General features: G+C 47.4%; 1 pseudogene; it reads left to right on the forward strand.

Annotated features, from left to right (window-relative positions):
- The first annotated feature begins 6,664 nt into the window (after positions 1 to 6,664).
- Positions 6,665 to 20,221, forward strand: LOC121444054 (annotated as a pseudogene).
- The last annotated feature ends 1,606 nt before the right edge of the window (positions 20,222 to 21,827 follow it).

Below are 21,827 nucleotides of genomic sequence, written 5' to 3' on the forward strand. Positions count from 1 at the left end.
AATAGGGCAAAAAGAAAATGACTATGGAAATCTGTCCTTTCCTTCTTAGGCACAAAACTGTCTGTTAGTTCTCAACTACCAGAAAACCAGGAGCCAGCATCGCTCACCAGGGTGGTAAGTTTCCTTCAAATTAAGGCTTGCTGGCCACACATCCTGCATCTCAACCCCTTCCCTCACCACGGCCTGGGAATCAGAGAGCAGGGCTGCAGGCCTGTGCTGTGAAACATCTGTCCATGGACAGGAACAAGAAGAGAACCCCACTCCTGCCATGTGCGCTCTGACTTCCTTTCCTTGGAACCCTGCCAATTTTTCTGTCTCTGGTCTTGAGATCCCAACTCTGTTGTTACCTATTTCTCTGTGGAGTTGATAACATTTTTAATAAATATCTTTGTCCCAGCAATGCATTTCCTGTCTCACTTAACACCTATGTGAGACCTTAGAGAATAGCAGATTGTGTCCGTGAGCAGCGACACTGAGAGAGGCAGGGACCATGGTCCACACTGAGAACCACTGCATGAGAACCCTGTTCCTCTCTCCATTCTCCCTGGACACTGACATCTCACCACACCCCCTGGCCACTCCATGCCCCTCCTCAGGTGAGAGACAAGAGCTTGCTTGGGTCGCAGATTGGGCTTCCTTTCCTCACAGGCCATCTACATCCACTCTCTTTCCTTACTTCCTGCCATGTTGATATTCTGACCTCTGGGGTCTCCACTGGGACAAGACTTCTTTCCCAAGTCCAAGCTGTCTTAACATTTGGTAGTCACTGGGTCAGCTTCTACCAAAGAGCATGCTGGGACATAAGGACGGCATACACACTGACCGATAAGGATGAAATCCAGGCTGCTTTCACAGCCAAAGGTGGTGCATGGGATTTGGCAGTGTGGCTGTAGTTGGCCCCCATATGCCCATAGGGAGTGACACTATTAGGAGGCATAGCTTTGGTGGAGTAGGTGTGGCCTTGTTGGAGGAAGTGCGGCATTGTGAGGGTGGGTTATATGTCTCCAATGCTCAGGCTACACTTACCGTAGACACTGTTCACTTCATGTTACCTGGGGATACATATGGATAACTCTCAGCTCCTTTTCCAGCACCATGTCTGCCCACATGCTACCATATCCCACCATGAAGATAATGAACTAAACCTCTGAAACTCTAAGTCAACCCAAATTAATTATCTCCTTTAAAAGAGTTGCCATGCTCATGGTGTCTCTTGGCAGCAATAGAAACCCTAAGACAGGCATGCTAATTCAGTTCCACCAATCACAGCCCTGCATAGATGCAGCTCTTATTCCATCAGTGACAAGCCTCAAATGTGTATCAATCAGGGGCCTTTGTTGAGTCATTGGAAAGCTGTCCCATCCCCATGGGAGTAGCTGAAGCTAGGAGGGGTGATGGAGAAGTCACCAAGGCTTCTCACGACTACAGTAGAGTCTCCTGGGGCAGCTGTGAGATGTCCGCTGTGGTGTAACTGGATCCAAGCCTCTGAGGCTGAACTCAGCAGCAGCTGTGGTCACAGTGATCTTGGCAGCTGGGGTGGTGCCTCCTCTGAGCATCCCTGAGGTGTTCACACAGGCAGGCTGCCATGGTGACCATCTGCCCAGTCATCTAAGGAACGGTTCATTCATCATCTCCTCATCCAGGTAGCTGGGCACAGAGAAGGGCCTCATGGATGTTACTCCAATGACCATGTGAATTGACATGTTAGTTTCCCTTGTTCAAAACAGAGGAATAACAAAGGGACCCACAGCAAAGACTGACACAGAACCAGCATTCTCAACAACATTTAAGAAAAATTCCCTTAAGGCAAAGGGAACATGACTGTTCTAATGGGAGCAGGCATGGGGTCTAGCAGGGCTACCAGTGATTAGGATTCGTGTTCCCCAGCCAGAGTCAGTCAGTAACAAAAAGTACTAGAGGAATCCGGGCATAGTGGCATAAGCCTGGAATCCCAATGATTGACAGGTAGAGAGAGCAAGATGAGGAATTGGAAGTTATCATTAGTACCTATAGAATCTGAAGCCAGCCTGGACTACATGAGACTCTGTCTTAAAACCAACAAACCAAAGCTAACCAAAACTCCAAACAGCACAGAGAGGTCATGGAGGCAGGTCATCACAGTTCACTTTGGTTTGAGACAAGAACTTGAAGACCTAACCAATTTTCCGTTACATTCACTGAAATAATTTTTGTGACTATTAAGAGTCTCATTAAGCAATACAGGAAGTCGAAGAGGAGATTGAGAGTTTCTCAGTTTCTGTGACCTCAAACTCATGGACGTGTGAGTCCTTCCTCTGCCTTGGCTATCTGCAGAATCTGGGAGACTTCATACAAGAGGAGTAGGTGACTAAATTGGTCACCCCACCACTCACTAGACTTTAGGACACAGTAGAGAGTCTCTTCTGGGGGCTCCCCCTATACAAGGGTGCAGGAAGGTGCTCTTGCTGAGGTTGGGAGATGAAGATGATGATGTCATGCTAGGGGAGAAAGAAGGGTTTAGATGGGGGCGGGGCAACGGTGCTACTGTAGAGTCCTAGTGCAGCCTGAGTGTCCTGTCTACACCACAGGTCATCATCCTCCACCCTCTCTCTAACATCCCCTCAACTCTCTCGGGACCCAGTCTGAATGTCTCCTGGCATGATATGTCTGCGTCTGTGTTCAGGTACATATGTGTGCAAGCATGTGCTCACCTATGTGAAGGCCAGTGGACAACCTCAGGCGTTACAACTCAGGACACATTCCGCCTTGGATTTCTTTGCTTGTTTTGGATTTTTTGAGCGACTGATGACCTGGAGCTGGATATATAGACTAGGCTAGGCTCAAACTCACTGAGATCCACTCGTGTTTGCCTCTGACTCTGCCTCTGTCTCCCCAAAGCTGGAATTAAAGGCATGGACCACCATGTCTAGCCCCCTTTAAGTTTTAACTTTTAAAATTACACTTATTCATTCTGCGGGTGAAGGACACACTTGTGCTATAGCCTAAGCAGCAGCCAGGTTCTAACACTGCAGTCTGACACTCTCCATGGTCACCTGTGCACAAAAGCCTCATGTGTGCACACCTCAACCCCCAGGCTGCTCTTCCACAGACAGTGTCCCTCCTCTGTGAAAGTGTCATGGCTACAGGGGCCAGTCACTGCTGTAGGGGAAACATGGTTCTCACTGCAGGAGACTGATTACAGCATCCTGGACAGAAACCATCTCACAGCAGGGTCCCTGTTGGAATCTACTGAGTCCAGGACTTGAAACTGAACAGAGCACATGACTTGGGATTCATGGGCCAGCAGGTGGCAGCAGTGAGGTTGAGCACCTATAGACCACACCAGAACCTGCTCTATAAAAATGCTGGGCTTAGCCAGGCAGTTATGGCACATACATTTAGTCCCAGCACAAGGAAGCAGAGACAGGTGAATCTCTGTGAATTCGAAGGCAGCCTAGTGTACAGAGCAAATTCCAAGACAGGCACCAAAGCTACAGAGAAACCCTGTCTCAAAAACAAGCAAACAAACAAACAAACAAAAATCCTGAGGTCCAGCAGCTAACATAGGTCAGGCCTAATAAGGTCAACCCCTCCTAGAGACTCTGCAATTGGTTGACTTTTACCAACAGAGCCCAGACAGTCGGGCAAGACCAGATGAAGCCTGGAAGTGAAACTTGGTTCCTGCATCTACACAGATATCTGGAGCCCTAGAATCCTGGACCTACAGAAGAAGGACTAGACCACTTATTTCTGTAAACACAACAGAAGGCTTGTAGACTTGGTGGTCGATTGATGGGACCCAACTGCCCATCACCCATGGTGAGCCACCCTGGTTCTGGTTTGAGGCCTCTGACTTCCCTGTTCCCTTGATGTCACCTCAGGCTCCTGGCTCCCTTCTTCCGTTCCCTGTTGTCACCTCCCCACACAAGCCCAAAGGCTCTTCAGAACAATGTCCCCATTTTCATGACGTGGCTGCTGTGTCTTCTGATCCTTGCCTCTCCTCGGTAGCAGAAGTAACTTTAGACCCATGCACTGGGAGCGCTGAGACCCGGCCTGGGCACTGTGTTGCTGTTACCCGTGCGTCTTTCACAAGGTCCTGCAGGAGCTGGGACTCTGTGCTTTGCTGTTGCTCACAACCTTGCTCTGGCCGTGTTTGCTCAGGATGAGGACTCAGTAGGCAGGTGCTGGATAATCAGCTGTGAGAGGTGCCTTGCGTGTTCGTGTATGTATGAGTGTGTGTGTGCCCATGTGTATACACGTGCTCATGCACATGCAAGTACATGTGTTTGGAAGTGTGTGCTCATACATGTGGAGACTAGAGAGCATCGTCCGCATTACTGCTCCAGACACTGTGTACCTTGTATATTTTGTTTTGTTACTTGATTTGTTGTGTTGTTTGTTTTCTGCGTTGCTTTTTTTTTTTTAGACAGGGTTTCTCTGTATAAGTTTGGAGCCTGTCCTGGAACTAGCTCTTATAGACCAGGCTGGCCTCAAACTCACGGAAATCCGCCTGCCTCTGCCTCCCAAGTGCTGGGATTACAGGCGTGCGCCACCACCGCCCGGCTCTTTGTTTGCTTTTTATTATTCTTGTTTTTGTGGGTCTGTTTTGTTTTTGTTTGGTCTCACTGTATAGTCCTGGTTGGTCTGGAACTCAATATACAGATTCACGTTAGAAGATGTCCATGACTTGGGATTGAGTGGCCAGCAGGTGGCAGCAGTGAGGCTGAGCACAGGGACAGCTGAGATCCTGAAGGACCAACAGTGTACAAAAATGCTAGAGACCAGCAGCTGGTACATGGCAACGTCATCGGGCCCAGGCCTTCCTTGAGAGACTTAGAAATGGGGTGACCCTCACCCACACACCCTAGACAGTAGAGCAAGGCCAGATGAAACCTGGAGATGAGTACATAGGATCAGGAGGCCCCTCTCACTCCTCACTGAGACTAAAGACTAGGTTCATCTGGAAGAGTGCTTACCAGCCCTGTGTACTCAGTAGTCATCCTCGGCTACATAACAAGTTCAAGGCCCAGCCTGGGCTACATGAGACCCTATCCAATAAGGGTGGACTTTCTGACAGACATGATAGGCCCAGTCCCCTTTCCCGACTGATGGACTGTTTGGGCCTAAATCATCCCAAAGGTTGTGAGCTCAGTGTCTCCAGTGATGGATGGATACAGAAGTGCGTCCATGTGCAGCTGGGAGGGAGGCCATGAGAGCTGGTGCCTGTATCAGAGGACCTTGGGGACTGTGAGGAAGGCAGAGAAAGCAGACATGACAGAGGGCAGCTGCATAATCACCTGCAGGGGAGCATGGAGAAGGCAGTCAGTGCCAGGAGATCTAAGGGAATGGGAGGTCGCCTCTGCACACGTCACTCCAGGAAAATGATGCCACTTGCTCTGGTCCAATCACATCTTCCTGCCCTTCAGGAAACTGATGACACCTTGTCATGAGAAAGGGTGGGACGACCTCCTACAGAACCAGCCCTGAGGAAACCACAGCCTCTGTCCCCACCTCTCACACATACACCCCAGCCACAGTCCAGCTGTGTCCACTCTCAGAGATGTCCCAGGCAATATACCAAAATGACACATTGCTGCTCTAAGCCTTCTTTCCCACTTCATACAAAGAAGGTTATTGAACAGCTATAGCTAGAGGGAATCACTCAAATGTTTTTTGGAAACAGCCTTCTGGGAGCCCAGCTGAAGATCCGTGGTCTTTGCAGGGAGCTCAGAGGCTGCACCGAGCAGGAAATCAGTGTGGAGAGTGCGACTACAAGAACTCGATGGGACTGAAGTTCAGTCTCCTGCCGTGTGACAGTCATGTGACATGTGCCAGGGCTTCTCTGACCCTTGGTTTCCTCTTCTGAGTGTGTGTTAAGGGTGGTGGGAGGCAGGAAGGCTCCTTCAGAAGTTGGAGTCGCTATGGAGTCACTGTCGAGGTCATGGGGACAATCACACCGGAAGCCCAGGAAAGTTTACAGACTCGGGAGCAGTGAGCAGTCAGGGCGAGAGTATATTCTGGGTATTGGTTTTCCTTGTGGCGCTATAAAGAGTCCTTGAAGGGAAACAAGACAGCAAGAGCAGATGAAGGTGGGGCCACCATACTAGGGCTGGGGACTGAATGTGTTTCCTCATCACCTCCTTCCTCGTTGTGTCTGGTGAGCAGAAAATGATCATTCCCTTAACTGCGATTATGAGAGAGAGAGAGAGCTAGAGAGAGAGAGAGAGAGAGAGAGAGAGAGAGAGAACATGAGGGAGACATAGGAAGACATAGTGAGAAACAGACTGAGGGGAGGGCAGGAGTGGAGGAAATGGGAGCTGAGGAAACAGTGATTGCAGACTGCATAGGGAATGGGAAAGACTGCATGAGACAGGAGGTCAAGGTGGAAGAGAGGAGAGCCCGGCCTGCAGAGGTCAAGGCTGTTTCTTCCAGCAAAAAATGGAGGCTGGGCTCAAAGGCACAGTCGTCTTCTCAGTGACCACAAGGGTGGATCTTCTGTAACATGGGAAAGAAGAAGCCAGAATGATAAAGGAAGTTGCTGGCCACAAGGAGGTGGAGATGGGGAGGTCCTGCCCCCACTCAATCCTCCGCATACAGCCCAGGAGATGGGGATCATTTTTGCTCTGATTGTCTCCTGAATCCTGACCACCCCAGCAACCCTCCACAGGACCTGTTCTTTCTCCTGATGTCTCTGCTAATCTCACTTACTGGAGGGATTCCAGACATGGCCTGGGTCCTGCTTCTGCTGCTCCCAGCAGCCTGCCTGCAAGCTGGTGAGTGGTGGGGACCTCACTACTGGGGACTTAACCATAGGAGGGGTGAGTGGGGCTGGGAAGAGTCGGCTGGCATGTGGAGAGGAGAGGCTCTAGGAGCCAGCCTGACCTCTGTGCCCCAAGAGAAAGCTCATCCTCAGAGTTGGTCCACCCAATCTTTCCCCATCTGTCCTGTCCCATATATAACAGTGGGACATAGAGACAGTCCTCCCCTGTGTCCCACACCTGCCTATGGATAATGGCTCAGGAAACTCTGGGTTATCATTTCCATCTTCTAACGTGGCTTCAGATTCTCCTCATCCTTCTCAGGGAACCCAGGAGGATCCTAGAGAGACAATCCATATGGGTTTGTTCAACCAACACACATCTATGGTGTCCAGGGTGGCTCCATTGAGATCCACTTCTCCTTCTACTTCCCCTGGGAATTGGCACCGGATCCACAGATGAGGATTCTCTGGAGATGGCAGCACTACCATGGGAAATTGATCTACGACTCTTCCTCGGGTTTCATCCATGAGCATTTCAAGGACCGGCTCATCCTGAACTGGACACAGCCTCAGACATCCGGAGTCCTCAGAATCCTGGACTTAAAGGAGAAGGATCAGACAGTGTACTTCGGCAGAGTTTGTTTGAAAACGACAAAGCGCATGGAAGTTTTTCAGTCGATTGAAGGGACCCAACTCACCATCAACCGTGGTAAGCACATCCCAAGTCAGCCCTGGTGGCCCTGACTTCCTCATACCATAGATGTTATTAGAGATCCAACATTTCTGATCCTTCCCACAGATTCCTCTCGTCTGTTCTGTCCCCTCCCCAGATCTCTGCCAGCTTCCTCTTTCCTCTTCCCCACAACCATCCACAAGCCTTAGCTGCTCTCCCTGAGATGCCCCCTCACTGTGCCCTCAGATCCCACCCCACTCCCGTGCCTCAGCTCTTCCCAGATACCCCTGTCTCCTGCTCCTTTCTCCCAACTGCACTACTGCCCTGCTCACCCCTGCCCTTGTTGCCAGAAATCCCTGTGGGTGTGGCCTCTCCAGGATGGAGCAGCCTCCACTTGGTGCTGTGTCTGGGTCTCTGCTAATTCACGGTTTACACAATATCTCGTGCCTTCCACAGAATGTGCCTTCAGGTCCCCGTGTATACCCCTCCTCCTCTGGGTCCCCCTACTTCTCTAAGACACAGCCCTCACCTCTCCTGTCCCAGTTTCCTTTCCCCCTCCCTCAGTTCCCTCTTCTCCCTCACGTTCTCACCATGATCAGGTCTTCTGGTGGCTTCACCTCCTCTGTGGCAGCTGTGATTCAGCCTCCACACTGAGTGCACTCAGGCCCAACCTAATCACTGTTTGGGCATTGCCCCTGCCACCTGTCACCACTACTGGGCACTCTCATGTCTCATGGTCATTTTACAGAGAGAGACATGGAGATCAGCAGAATTCAACCCCTGCCCCAGGTCATGCTGGTGACCAACAGACCCCACAAGGACCCTTTACCTCCAAGCGGCTCTCAAACAGTACTCTGCTGGAGTTCACTCTATTGTTTGCCTCCTTCTATCTTGATTTCATGGGCCATGTATATATGATGTAAGTATACGTGTGTGTGTGTGTGTGTGTGTGTGTGTGTGTGTGTGTGTGTACACATATGCCCCTTTTTGTGCATGGGAAGGCCAGAGTGCGGCACTGGGAATCCTCTTCTAGTAAGACCGACTTTATTCCCTTGAGGCAGGGTCTCTCACTGAACCTGGAGCTCCCTGTTCTGGGCTAGGCTGAAGGGCTAAGAAGCTGCATTGATCCTCTTGGCCCCATCTCCCATGTTGTTGCGTTTACAGGGGCTCACATGGCCTGAATTACAAATAAGATGTATGATATCTGAGGAAGGAACAACTAAGGTTAATGTCTGACACACACACACACACACACACACACAAATATACACACATGCACCATTATATGTGTGTTAAAATTTAATAAAATAAATATATAAAAAATAAAATTAACAGCCAAATAATAATCAATTATCTCTAATTGCATTGCCAGTTCTCAGGGTACAATGATAAATGGGTTTGTCCCTTCCAGGTTAGACCCACCTGCCTCTCCCTGGCCAACTACTGCTCATCTTAACCCCTGTGCTGGCTCAGGATAAAGTCCACAGTCAGAGTTGGCCAGGTCACCTTACGTCTACGTTTCCTGTGCCTCCTACACGTTTCCCTAAACGGCCTTTTCTGAGATCTCTATTCTTCTCAGCCTCCTCCCTCTTCTTCCTTTCCTAATTTCTTCTGGCCCTCGACATAATCTGTAGGTGCTTGGTAGAAATCTCAATTTAAGGCAGCCATGCCTGTCTCTGCTTCAGTCAGACACACCGTGGTTTCTTCTTTAGCAGGACTTCAGATGGTCCCCAAGGCCACTTGCAGGCTAGACCAGGGCTCTGCCATTGAGTTAACACCTCACGGCCACTATGGGTTCTTCCATCAGAATTTCTACATTTAAGTCATTAACTAGATATTCCTGCCCATTGTTCATTAAATGTCAAAATTAATGATAAAAAAGACATGTTTTTTCTTTTTGATCTCTTAAGACAGAATCTCATGTAGGGCAGGTATCCCTCAAACTTGCTATATGGCTAAGGATGACCTTGAACTCGGGACCCTTCCCCAGTGCTGGGATCACTAGGGTGTGTCACCACTCCTGTGTGCTGCCTGAGATGGGACTCAAGGCCTCGCGCACACTAGGCAAGCTCTCTACCAACTGAGCTACATCCACAGACCTCAAAAGAATTGTGTATATCCGACCAAAATTCCCACATTTAGTGCCAAGAAATCACAACCAGAGAAATATTTGAAACAAGTATTGAGAAAGACCCCTGTGATTGGTTTATTTTTTTACATAATTTCATTTTGTGTCAAATTCAATAATACTTTCCTTTGCAATTTTTCTTTTTCATATCTAAGCAAAAGACCCATGGTGATCTCTTCTCTCTCTCTCTCTCTCTCTCTCCCTCTCTCTCTCTCTTTCTCTCTCTCTCTCTTTCTCTCTCTCTCAAAATAGATTCTTCTCTCATACAATACATCCAAACCACAGTTTCCCCTCCCTTCACTCCTTCATTCTCCTACATTCACCCTCTCCCCCAAATCAATCAACATCCTCCACCTGTTTCATCATCAGAAAACAGCAGACGTCTCCAAGAAACAACACTCAAACTGGACAAAGCAAGACACAACAACACATGGCAAAATCCTGCTATCAAGAGAGGCTGGACAAGACAACCGAATAGGAGCAAAAGAGTGCTAAGAGCTGGCAAAATAGTCAGAGACACACCCACTCCCACTGTTAGGAGTCCCCCAAAAACAGCAAGCTAACAACCGTAAATACACTGATCTGGTTTTTAAATTCTCTTGTAGAACAGCATGCGTTTCTAGTCTGTCTATCCCATCCTGTTCCACTGTGTCTTCATTTTTAATTGTACTTCCTGTTTGTGTGTGCACAGGCATGTGGGTGTCTCAGTAGCAGAGTCAGAGGACTTTTGGGAGTCAGTTCTCTTTTTTCAACTTGCTTTGAGGCAGGGTCTCCCCGTGTTGTGTCTCCTCGCCATGGAGTGCAAGATGGCTGCCCAGACAGCCTCCCTGTGATTCTCCCAGCTCTGCTCCTGTCTCCCCAAAGCAGGGCTGCGATTGCAGATGCTCACCACATCTGGATTTTTATGTGGGTTCTGATGGGAACAAAAGTCACAGCAGGTGTTTTCTCTATTAAGTCTGATTCTTTATTTTCATTAATTTTTTAAATTTATGTGTATGAGCATGTCAGTGTGGTTACATATTTACACTCATGTGTCTGTGTGGACATACATGTGAAGGCCAGGTAACAACCTCGGAAACCTTTCATAGGGCCATTATGCCTTTCAATTCTTTCTCTTTCTGTCTTTCTTTCTTTCTTTGTTTTTTCTTTCTTCCTTCTTTCCTTCCTTCCTTCCGCTCTTCCTTCCTTCCTTTCTCCCTCTCTTCCTACCATTTTTCTTTCCTCCTATTTTTTGGAGGGGTGCCTTTCTCTAGCCTGGAACTCACCAAGTGGGCTAGGCCAGCTGGCAGTGAGCCCCAGATCCCGTCTTCCCTCTGCAGTGCTGGGATAACATGGAGACAGGCACAGGCCCCTGGGGATGCAACTCTGGTCTTCGTGCTTCAGAGGTGTCCTAGTTGGAGTTTCTATCGCTGTGTTAAACACCGTGATCAAAGCACTGGGGAGGAAAAGGTTCATTGTGGCTTCCACACGCCTATCACATTCCATCATCAGGAGAAGGCTGGGCAGGAATTCCAGGCAGGAACCTGGAAGAGGAACTGGAGCAGAAGCCATGGAGGAGGGCTGCTTACTGGTTTGCATTCTGGGCTTGCTCAACCTGCTTTGATTACAGCATCCAGGACCACCAGCCCAGACATGGCACCACCCTCAGTTAACTGTGCCCTCGCACATCAATCAGAGCAAGAAAATGTCCTACAGACTTACCTATGGGCAATCTGATGGAGGCATTTTCTCAGCTGAGGTCCCCTTCCCAGATAACTACAGCTTTGTCAAATTGACACAATAACTAACCAGAGCACAGGGCAAGTGCTTTCTGGACTGAGCCATCTCCGCAGTTGCTGACCTGCCTTTTCTCCTCTCGGGACTGCACTTCCTTAGTGACTCTAACCTTATCCATGACAGTGGCCAGTAGACTCCTTCCCTCTCAGCCATCACTCAAACCGACATTTCCAACAACTTTGTTTTTTGTTTTGTTCTTTTGGGACATTCTGGGAAAGAAGGTAATATATAAGTATAGATATGTGTGCATATACACACACCTAAGTATACACACATGTTTGCCTACTCCCTGTTAAGATTAGGGCAACAGAGAAAATTCTTTATATATAAAAGAGTCTGGAACTGAATAGTAATGATGGCTGCTCAGGCTCCTCAAAATGAATGCGCTGTAAGCCACTGGACCGCATATTGCAGACTTCAAATAATATATCATATATAACATACATTTATACCTGAGGCAGGGTCTCACTATGTAACCCTAGCTGGCTGAGAACTTGCTATGAGGACTAGATGGGCCTTGGACTCACAGAGGTCTTCCTGTTTCTGCCTCTCGAATGCACGCACGGTTTAAGGTCTGCTCCACCAAAGTCAGCTTAAAGGTGACATTTTAAGTGGGGTGGTGCAAACCTGTGGTCCCAGTGGAAGGTGGAGGCGAAGAGATAAGGAGTGTAAGGTCATCAGCTACACAGCAAGTTCAAGGTCATTTATAGATGGACTCCATCTATAAATAAATGTTAAGAGCAGTGGCTTTGTGATTGTGAGGACCAAAGTTCAAATCCCATCACCCACAGAGGAAGCTGGGTGTCCCTACATATACTTTGACACCAAGGAGATGGAGGCAGGAGGATTGCTGAGTTTGTTGATTTTCCATCTAGCTGATACTTGAGCCGCCATTTCACAGAGAGAAGCTGCCCCTGAGGAATAGATGGGGAATGTTGTAAGAAAACATAGAAGCCTCTTCTGTCCCCACATGTATACTCAGGTGCACATCTCTATCCTCTGTGTGTGTGTGTGTGTGTGTGTGTGTGTGTGTGTGTGTGTGTGTGCTCATGTGCTTGTGTGTATAGGTGCATAAATGAACACTTAGCAGACACATACTACACACACACACACACATTAAACAAATGGCAAAAAGATTTTTAGTAGTATTTGATTAAATATTTCATATATTTTACAATATATTTCCATGGTATCTACATCAAAAGCAAGCAGCGTTGTAAGCAAAAAGTTCTTACCATCTAACTGGGGTGGGCAACCAAGAGCAATCACAATAGTGTGTGTGGTATTGGGATTCTGAACCTCGCTCACCTATAACGCATAGGGAGGCAAACCGTGCCTGACACTGAGAATTTGTTCAATAATTCATGTCTAAGGAGCAGCCTTGTCCACCCTGGCAGGCTACTTCTGCTCTAACAAGGACTGTTACTAGAAAATGCCTGTTTAGATCTGTGTGACTTAGAGATTTCTCTTTGTAAGGGATGACATGAGCGTCTGAGGACATTCCTACCAGGAAGTAGAGTTGTCATTGCTCACCTGATCTCAGCCTCAGCATCTGTTCCCTTCTTCCTGTGTGAGCTTCTAGGAGCTGTTCCCCATCCCACATCCCCAAAGGAGACAGGATACCCATGTCTGTCTGTCCATTCCTTCATTGAGGAACAACCCACTTGTTACTTGAGTGTAGGGTCTGAGCCTGGGTCCTGGCAGCTCTAACAAGCCAGGCTTGGCCCCCTGTCCTCAACAGGACAATTAGAGAGACAGGTCACAGTGAAAAACAGAGGAAAGAGGTGTTCTCAGCTTAGGGAGCCTTCAAGTTCTTGCCTTTAAAACTTCCCCATTCAGGGTTCAATTAAAGATGTCAGAATGAGCTAAAGGGGGACTAAACATATGAGGGGAAAGATCTGAGGGGAAAGTTTACTCCCAATAGCTTCCATCTATCCACGATTCTTTATTCTTTCTTCAATCCATCATTTCTCATTGTTCCTCTTGTTCTCCCTTGGTCCTTGTTCTACATTGTCCTCAGTTCTACCCATTCTACAAGTGTTCCCAGTCACATATATCCTTAAAACCAGCAATTCCAAGCCCTTGCAGGTTCCAGGGAGAGTTCTTTTGCCCCATAGAAAGTCTGGGAAGGGTTTTCAGAGAGAGAGAGAGAGAGAGAGAGAGAGAGAGAGAGAGAGAGAGAGAGAAACTCCTTAATGGAGAAAGGTAGTTAAGAAAGGAATTAAATCATCAGAGGATTGTCGAGGGGAAGGTTACTGAGCTACACTACATTATTAGATGGTAGAAAGAGCTAAAAGGTTTATTTTATTAAAATTATGGACAGGGCAGGGATTTGTTAAATCAGCACGTGATGGAGGAAGGTCATTGGCTAATAAAGGAACTGCCCTGGCCCATTTTATTGGTTGAAAGGTAGGTGGGAGGAGTAGGCAGAACAGGACGGAGGGAGGAAGAGGAAGTGAGGTCAGACTCACAGCTCTCCTCTCGGGAACAGACGCCTGAGAGAGATGCCATGCCCTGCTCCCGGGATGAAGCTCTGACCCAGGATGGACATAGGCTAGAATCTTCCTGGTAAGTGCACCTTGGGGTGCCATACACAGATGATTAGAGATGGGCTAAATTAATAGGTGAGAATTAGCCTAGAAGAGAATGGGCCAAGCAGTGCTTAAAAGAATACAGTGTCTGTGTAATTATTTTGGGGCATAAGCTAGCCGGGCAGGCGGCTGGGGTGTTGGGGACGCAGCCCCGCCGCCCCTATTACTACAAGCATGCCACTTCTTTTCTCCCAGCATGCGTAGGGGTTACCAGGTAACATAAGTAAACAGTCAGGGAGAAGCTGATGGCTCTTGATCAGATAGCAACACACCAGAGGCTGCAGTTTCTATGGTCTAGGTCTGGAGTTAGACTCACTGCTCTAAACCGAGAAGACAACCAGGCCTCTAAATTATCGCTTCTTGGCTATGCTGTTATCAGTCATTGTGATCCTGGTGTTGTGGGTCTTTCTCTGGGTTGCAGTTCATTATTTCTCCTGCTGCCCTTGAGAGTCCTGAAATAAAGTCATCAGTGAACCGAGGTGAAGGTGAGCATAGGAGGTAAGAATCTTTTATGTGGGGTAAAAACAGGGCAGCAGCTTGGGCAGGTGATGCTCTGTGCCAGGACCCTAAGCCCTGACCAAATGCCTGCTGATAAAGATAATTGCAGGAAGGCAGATCTCTGCGCTTACCTAGGAGGAACAAGGCCTGGCAGTGGGAAACTGTTCTGAACTAGGGAATTAACTCCCAAATATGTAACAGAAGGGAAGCCAGCTACAGTGAAAAATCTACAGCAAAGGACAGCCACTTTGTTCACAAAGCAAGAATGCAAAAGCCTTGCCTTGGGTTTAGCCTTCAGTGGATCCCTTGGTTCTTATAAGTCTCTCCTGAAAAGATGATCGGGCAATTACTCTATGATGTCACAGCTTCCAGCGCTCAGCTTGACCAGATTGGAGGAGAAACAAGGAGGTCCAGTGACAACCCCCAACTCCATATTTGGGATTTGACCCATCCTGACCTGAGGTTTAGGCCTAAATAGAAGACAAGACATAAGCACAGCTAAGCAGTCCCAGTTCCCGTGTGGCCCCGCCCACAGTGAGCCATCATCCTCTGTCTCCAGTCTCTCCTGCAAGGTGATCTGAGGAGCTGTCAGAACTGTGTGAACTCTCTTTCTGGGAGATCAGTTCTTTACTGGCTGGCTCCAAGCTTTGCCTTTTCCTTCTCCCAGCTTGAGACTCCTTGAGTGATTCCAGTTCCTTGGAGTACATTGCTTCAGTATCTGACAGCAAAGAGTGCTGCAGAGTCATCTCTAGAATCTTCACTCCTACTGGGGAAGTTCATGCTGACTTCCTTTATCTCTTCCCAGCCCCAGGACCACCTCTCCAAGTCCCAACACTGCAACTTCTGCACACACCAAAAATACCCTCACGGCCACAGATGGTCAGATGAGCGGAGAAAAACAGACCCTGCATCTGGGAATCAGATTTGGGGTGGGTGAGTTGAGTCCATTTACATAAGCGATATTAATGACCAGTGGTTGCTATCTCCTGCTAATTTAGTTTTCATTGTTGGTGATATTAATTTGTGCATTTTTTCTTCTTCAGAATTTGCTGTAATGAGATCATCAATGTCTGTGTTTTGTTGGTGTAGCCATCTTCCTTGGTTTGGAGATTCCTTCTAGTATTTTGTTTAGGGCTGGATTTGTGGCTAGGTATTGGTGAAATCTAGATTTGTTTGGAATATCTTGTTTTCTCATTTTATGGTGATTGACAGTTTTCTGGGTGTAGTAATCTGTGCTGTCTCTTAATGTCTGCATAACGCTTGACCATGACCTTCTGGCTTTCATCATCTCCAATGAGAAATCAGGTGTAATTCTGATAGGTCTACCTTTATATGCTACTGGCCTTTATCCTTTGCAGCACTTAATATTCTTTCTTTACTCTGTATGTTTAGTGTTTTGATTATTATGTGGCGAGAGGACTTTATTTTTGGATCCAGTCTATTTGGTATTATGTAAGCTTCTTGTATCTTCATAGGCATATCTTTCTCTAGGTAGGGAAAGTTTTCTTCTATGATTTTGTTAAATAAATTTCTGTGCCTTTGAGTTGAATTTCTTCTCCTTCTTCTATACCTATTATTCTAAGATTTGGCTTTTTAATGGTGTCCATATTTCCTAGATATTTTGGGTTAAGCTTTTGTTAGATGTAATGTTTTCTTTGACTGATGAGTCTATTTCCTCTATTGCATCTTCAGCACTTGAGATCCTCTCTTCCATCTCTTGTATTCTGCTATTCATGCTTGCATTTGTGGTTTCTGATCTTTTTCTCATTATTCTTGGTTCTATAATTTCTTCAGCTTCTGTTTTCTTTATTGTTTCTATTTCAGTTTTCAAGTCCTGAATTGTTTCTTTTATATGTTTTATTTATTTTGGGGGGGTTTCTTTAAGTGATTTGCTGGCATCTTCCAATTTTTTGTTTGTCTTTTCCTCAATTTCTTTAAGGAAATTTCTCATTTAATCTCTAAAAATTTCAAACATTCTCTTGAGGATATTTTTTAGGTCATCTTATTCTGGTTCAACCATTTTTGGTTGTTCAGGTCTTGCTGTTGAGGGGTCTTTAGGTTTTACTGGTATTGTGTTGCTCTTTGGGCTGTAGCATGTAATCTTACTTTTCTATTCATTTTCCTCTAATAGGTGTGGTTGAGGCTGTCTAAGATTCTGTAGAATAATCTTCTGGGTGCCAGTGAATCCAAACCTCCAATGGTTGTTCCTCGTGGTACAGTCAGTGTCACAGTTCTAGTTACCTTGTTGGTTACTCAGTGTTCCTGGACATAGCTCAGCGCTCCTGTGTTTTGCTCTGTTCCCTTGCAGTTTGCTGTCTCAGGTCTACTTTGGCCTAGGTTGCCTGCTTTGCCTAGTTCCTGTAAATCTTGTCTGGATCCCCTCCTCCAGAAGTCCCTAGCTTGGAGTTGAACCTGTTCTGGTAGAGATTGCTGACTCTGGATGTGGTCACTGGCTCAATCCTGATTTGCCAGTGTCTCGGGACTGGCATGGCTCCTGGGACTGGATTTGCTTATGGCTTCTGCTCCTAGTGGAGCTATTTGCTCTCTGTCCTAGAATGCTGGTTCTGTCCCACTCCGGTTCTGATGGAAATCACTAACTCTGAATTGGGTCACTGGCTCAATACTCATCTGCCAGTGTCCCAATACTGGGTTGGCTTCTGGGACTGCATTTGCTCCTGGCTTCTGCTCCCCAAGCATTGATAATTCTTCATTTGCATTCAGAGGCTAGAGGAAACATTCAGGAGCCGTTCTCTTATTTTCTGAGACAGGGTCTCTCACTAGCTTCAAGTTTGCCAAATAGACTAGGCTGGCTAACCAGTGAGCCCCAGGGACATGCCTGTTTCCGCCACATTTTACTGGTAAACAACTCACTCAACTCTGTTTGGTGTGGAACTAAATATATATAGACAGGCTGGCTTTAACTCAAAGAGATCTGGCTGCCTCTGCCTTTACAACAAGATTAAAGGTCATGCACAGTTCACCATGATCTTCATTGGACACTAGGGATCAAACTTGGTGTCCAAGTTCCTGAGAGCAATCACGATACAGACTGAGACATCTGTTTGTTCCATACATTTATGACCAAAACAACTGTATTTCTACGACTTAATTATCTGGAACTAAATGTAACTCTGATGAAACACAGCATAAGGACAGGTGGAGGGTGTGCACTGAGCTTGCTCTCCTGGAGTCTCAGCCTTCAGCATGTGTTCCCCTCTGTGAACTTCTAACAGCTGCTCCCCATCCCACCTCCCACAGAGGAGACAGATGTGACACTCCCCTCATCCCTCCTCATCCAGGGAGGATCTGCTCACTCCTCATCTCTCCCCAGCAGTCAGCACCACCATGCAGAGCCCCTCCATCGTCACCTCTGCAGTCACCACAGCTAGACTGGAGGACACAGAGGGACAGAGGAATCCTTCACTTGTGAACATAGGAGCCATTATTGGGGTGGTGGTGGCCACGGCTGTGCTCATAACTCCCGTCTATGTGATGCTGATCTTCCTCTGGTGGAAGAAAAGGTGAGTGGGCCAGGACAGGCTCTCATCTGAGCTTACCTCTGAGTTTTCTCAGTTGTGGGACATGGAGATAGGTATGTGTATTAGTCAGGGTTCTCTAGGGTCACAGAATTTATGGAATGAATATATGTATAAATATATAGTGAAATATATTTTTGAATATAATGAATGTATGGGAATTTATTGGAATGACTTATGGCTGCCATACAACAATGACTAACTGTGAATGGAACACCCAAGGACCCAGTAGCTTCTCAGTCCCACGAGGCTGGTGTCTCAGCTGCTCTTCTGCGATTTTGATTATGGAAATAAATGTGATGACGGAGGTGAGGGCAAGTAGGTGAAGAATTCCTGCTTCCCTTGTCCTTGCACCAGCTTAAAACAGAAGGAGTGGCCCAGATAAAAAGTGCCTTCCAGCCTCGTGGTCTGCATCAAAGGCATGCTGTCTTCCTCCCTTGAGTTCCAGATCACAAGTGTGACCCTTCATTACTGGATTATAGTTCATTCCCGATTCAGTCCAAGTCAGCCAAGAACAGCCAGTACAGGAAACATGTGCAGGGCAGAGAACAGAGAACAGAAGGACAGAAAAGAGGCTGAACCCACTCAGGACTGAATCTGTGCCTACGTCCTTAGAGCCCCAGCTGGAAATTAGAGGATCAAGTGCAGATGAACACAGCCTGCTCCTGAGGAATTCAAGGGACTCGCAGGAGCCCCAGGGGCTAACTGCTCATTTGGAAAGAGCTGTGGCTGCTAAACAAGGTCTGAGGTAGAGCAGCCTTCAGGGACAGCATCTCACAGGAGGTGAGACCGTGAAGACAGAGAACTGCTTGAGTTGGGGATATGGTATCAACACAGAAATTAAACAACGGTGTGCAATAGACCACAGGTGAAAAGAACATGTCTGGGAGAACCTACACTAAGAGAGGTGAAAGATTTGCACCCTAAAAACTAAACACTGCTGAGAAAAATGAGAGAGCAGCCAGGATTCAGATCAGTTGGTGAAGTGTTTGCCCATAAACACAAAACCATGGGTACCATCCCTAGGGTTCACAGATAAAGTTGACTACGTTGGCAGATACTGGACAGAAAGGTGCAGTAGGATCCATGAGGCTCACTATGCTGCCAGGCTTGCCCAATCAGTGAACCCCAATCAAGGGCAGACCTGTCCCCAAAACTATAGTGGACAGCTCCTGCAGGATGATACCCAAGGTTGTCCTCTACCACCCACATGTGTGTGAACACATGCAAATGTACACTTACATATATGTACTGCATGACATAAATATATAAAAAGTATGAAAATAAAAAAACAAAAAAGTATGAAAATACTGAAATATATATGGATATTTGCATAATGAAAACATTTATACAATAACTCCTTATAATGCAAAGCAGTCTAAAAAGTCAATGCAGTCTCTGTTCAAATCCCAATTGCTTTTTTGTAAAGACAAATGATCTGTCTTCTAAAATCAAAAGGATTCTAAGAAACAAACATGGGGACACAGTAGGAGCCACCCTATTCCAGCACTGGGAAGTGCATGGGGGAAATTAAGAGTACAAGCTCATCTGAAGCTACATAGAAAATTGAAGGTGAACATGGGTTCCACAAGACTTTGGATACACAGAAAACAAAGGCAGTGTGGACCAGATTCAGATCAGACTTAAATCCATGGTAAGAAGACTACAGGACAGGAGCAGAGATGAGCAGATAGTGGAATGTATTGGAAAGCCTGGAAACACAGACTTGAACATGCAGGCCCTGGTTTTCACAAGGGCTCAGCCCTGCAATAGTTAAAACGTGGAGCTGAGAGGTGGAGAGCAGCAGTCCAGGGGGGGGGGCGCAGCAGATCTGACTGGGATTTGAACCGTGAGACTGAATCTGCAGGGAGCAGAGGCTGCACTCATAGGGAAGCCAGGGAGCCAGGTTCCAGGGAGACAAAAGGGAGGCCTGGTGAGTGCAGAGCAGGGAGAGCAGGGAAGGGACATGAGTTCAAGGCAGGGAAAGGAAGCAAAGGGAGAAGGACATGGACAAGAGGCAGTGGACAGGAGAGCTGTCCTCTGATTGGCTGTGCAGAAGGACAGCTGAGGACTGGCCTCAGGTCCTGGGGACTCTCAGTCCTGTCCCTGATTGGCTGCTACAGAGCTCTTTGCTGTCCTAGGCCCCTAATGTTGAACACAGAGAACAGCTGAGAGGCAGACAGAGGATCAGCATGGCTGCCACACTTACCCTGGTTCTTCTCCTACAGGCCAGCAGACTAAAGCCCAAACCCAGCCAGGTGAGCAGCTGACATCCCAAGGAGCAGGTGAGGGGCTGTTTGGGGAAGTTTGTTATGAGAGACATGCAAGGGAGCTAGAGAGATGATTGAGTTAGAAACCCTTGCACACGGGCAGGAGAATCTGAGTCTCACTGGGAGCACCTGCATTATAAGACAGGGGGATGACGGGAATTTGTAATCCCAGCCCTGGACAAAGGAGACAGCCAGAGTCATGGAGCTGTCCGTCCAATTGCTGAGTTCCCGAGCAATGAGAGGCCATGTCATAAAAAATAATGTGTGTGACTCCAGGGGATAAATCTTGGTCATAACATTTTCCAAACTACTTTAAATGAAGCATTTCATAATTACGTGTTAGAGGAGAAAAGGAAAGTGGGGAGCAGAGAGAGCTCAGTGGGAATAGGTGTCTGCAGCCAAGCCCAATGGCCTGAGTTCATTTTGGGGACACAAATAGTACAAGTAGAAAACTGACTGTGGAAATCTGTCCTCTCCTTCTTAGGCACAGCACTATCTGTTCGTCCCCAGCTGACAGAACTCCAGGGGCCAGCATCGCTCACCAGGGTGGTAGTTCCCATCAAAGTAGGATTTGCTGGCCACACATCCTGCATCTCAACCCCTTCCTGACATGGCCTGGGAATCAGAGAGCAGGGCTGCAGGCCTGTGCTGTGAAACATCCGTCCATGGACAGGTACAAGAAGAGAACCCCACTCCTGCCATGTGTGCTCTGACTTCCTTTCCTAGGAATCCAGTCAATCTGTCAGGCTCTGGTCCTGAGATCCCAACTGTGCTGTTTCCTATCTGTCCATGGTGTTAAGGACATTTTTAATAAATGTCTTCCTCCCAGACATGATCTCATGTCTCTCTTAATGCAGCCCAACACACAGATATGAGACCTTAGAGAGTAGCAGATTGTGTCCAGGAGCAGGGACACTGAGAGAAGCAGGGACCATAGTACACACTGAGAACCACTGCATGAGAACCCTGTTCCTCTCTCCTGTTCTCCCTGGACACTGACATCTCAGCCACAGGCCACTCTATGCTCCTCCTCAGGTGACAGATCATGGCTTGCTTGGGTCGCAGATTGGGCTTACTTTCCTCACAGGCCCATCTACATGCACCCACTATCCTTATTTCCTGCCATCTTGATATTCTGACCTCTGGGGTCTCCCCTAGGACAAGACTTCCTTCCCAAGTCCAGTCTGTCTTGACATTTGATAGTCAGTGGGTCAGCTTCTACCAAAGAGCATGCTGGGACATAAGGACAGCATACACAGTGACCGATAAGGACGAAATCCAGGCTGCTTTCACAGCCAGAGTTGGTTGGTGCATGGGCATTTGGCAATGTGGCTGTAGTTGGCCCCCATATCCCCATCGGGAGTGGCATTATTAGGAGGCATAGCTTTGTCGGAGTAGGTGTGGCCTTGTTGGAGGAAGTGTGTCATTGTGGGGGTGGACTCTCAGGTCACCTATGGTCAGTCTATGCTCAGGATAGATACAGTTCACTTCCTGTTTCTTGTGCATTCAAATGAATAACTCTCAGCTTCTGCTCCAGCAAGATATTTGCCTGCATACTGCTATGTCCACCATGAAGATAATGAACTAAACATCTAAAACTGGAAGCCACCCCAAAT

Source organism: Microtus oregoni, unplaced genomic scaffold (genome assembly GCF_018167655.1).
Source record: "Microtus oregoni isolate MIOR12 unplaced genomic scaffold, Mior012 000003F_ref0000135, whole genome shotgun sequence".
NCBI lineage: Eukaryota > Metazoa > Chordata > Mammalia > Rodentia > Cricetidae > Microtus > Microtus oregoni.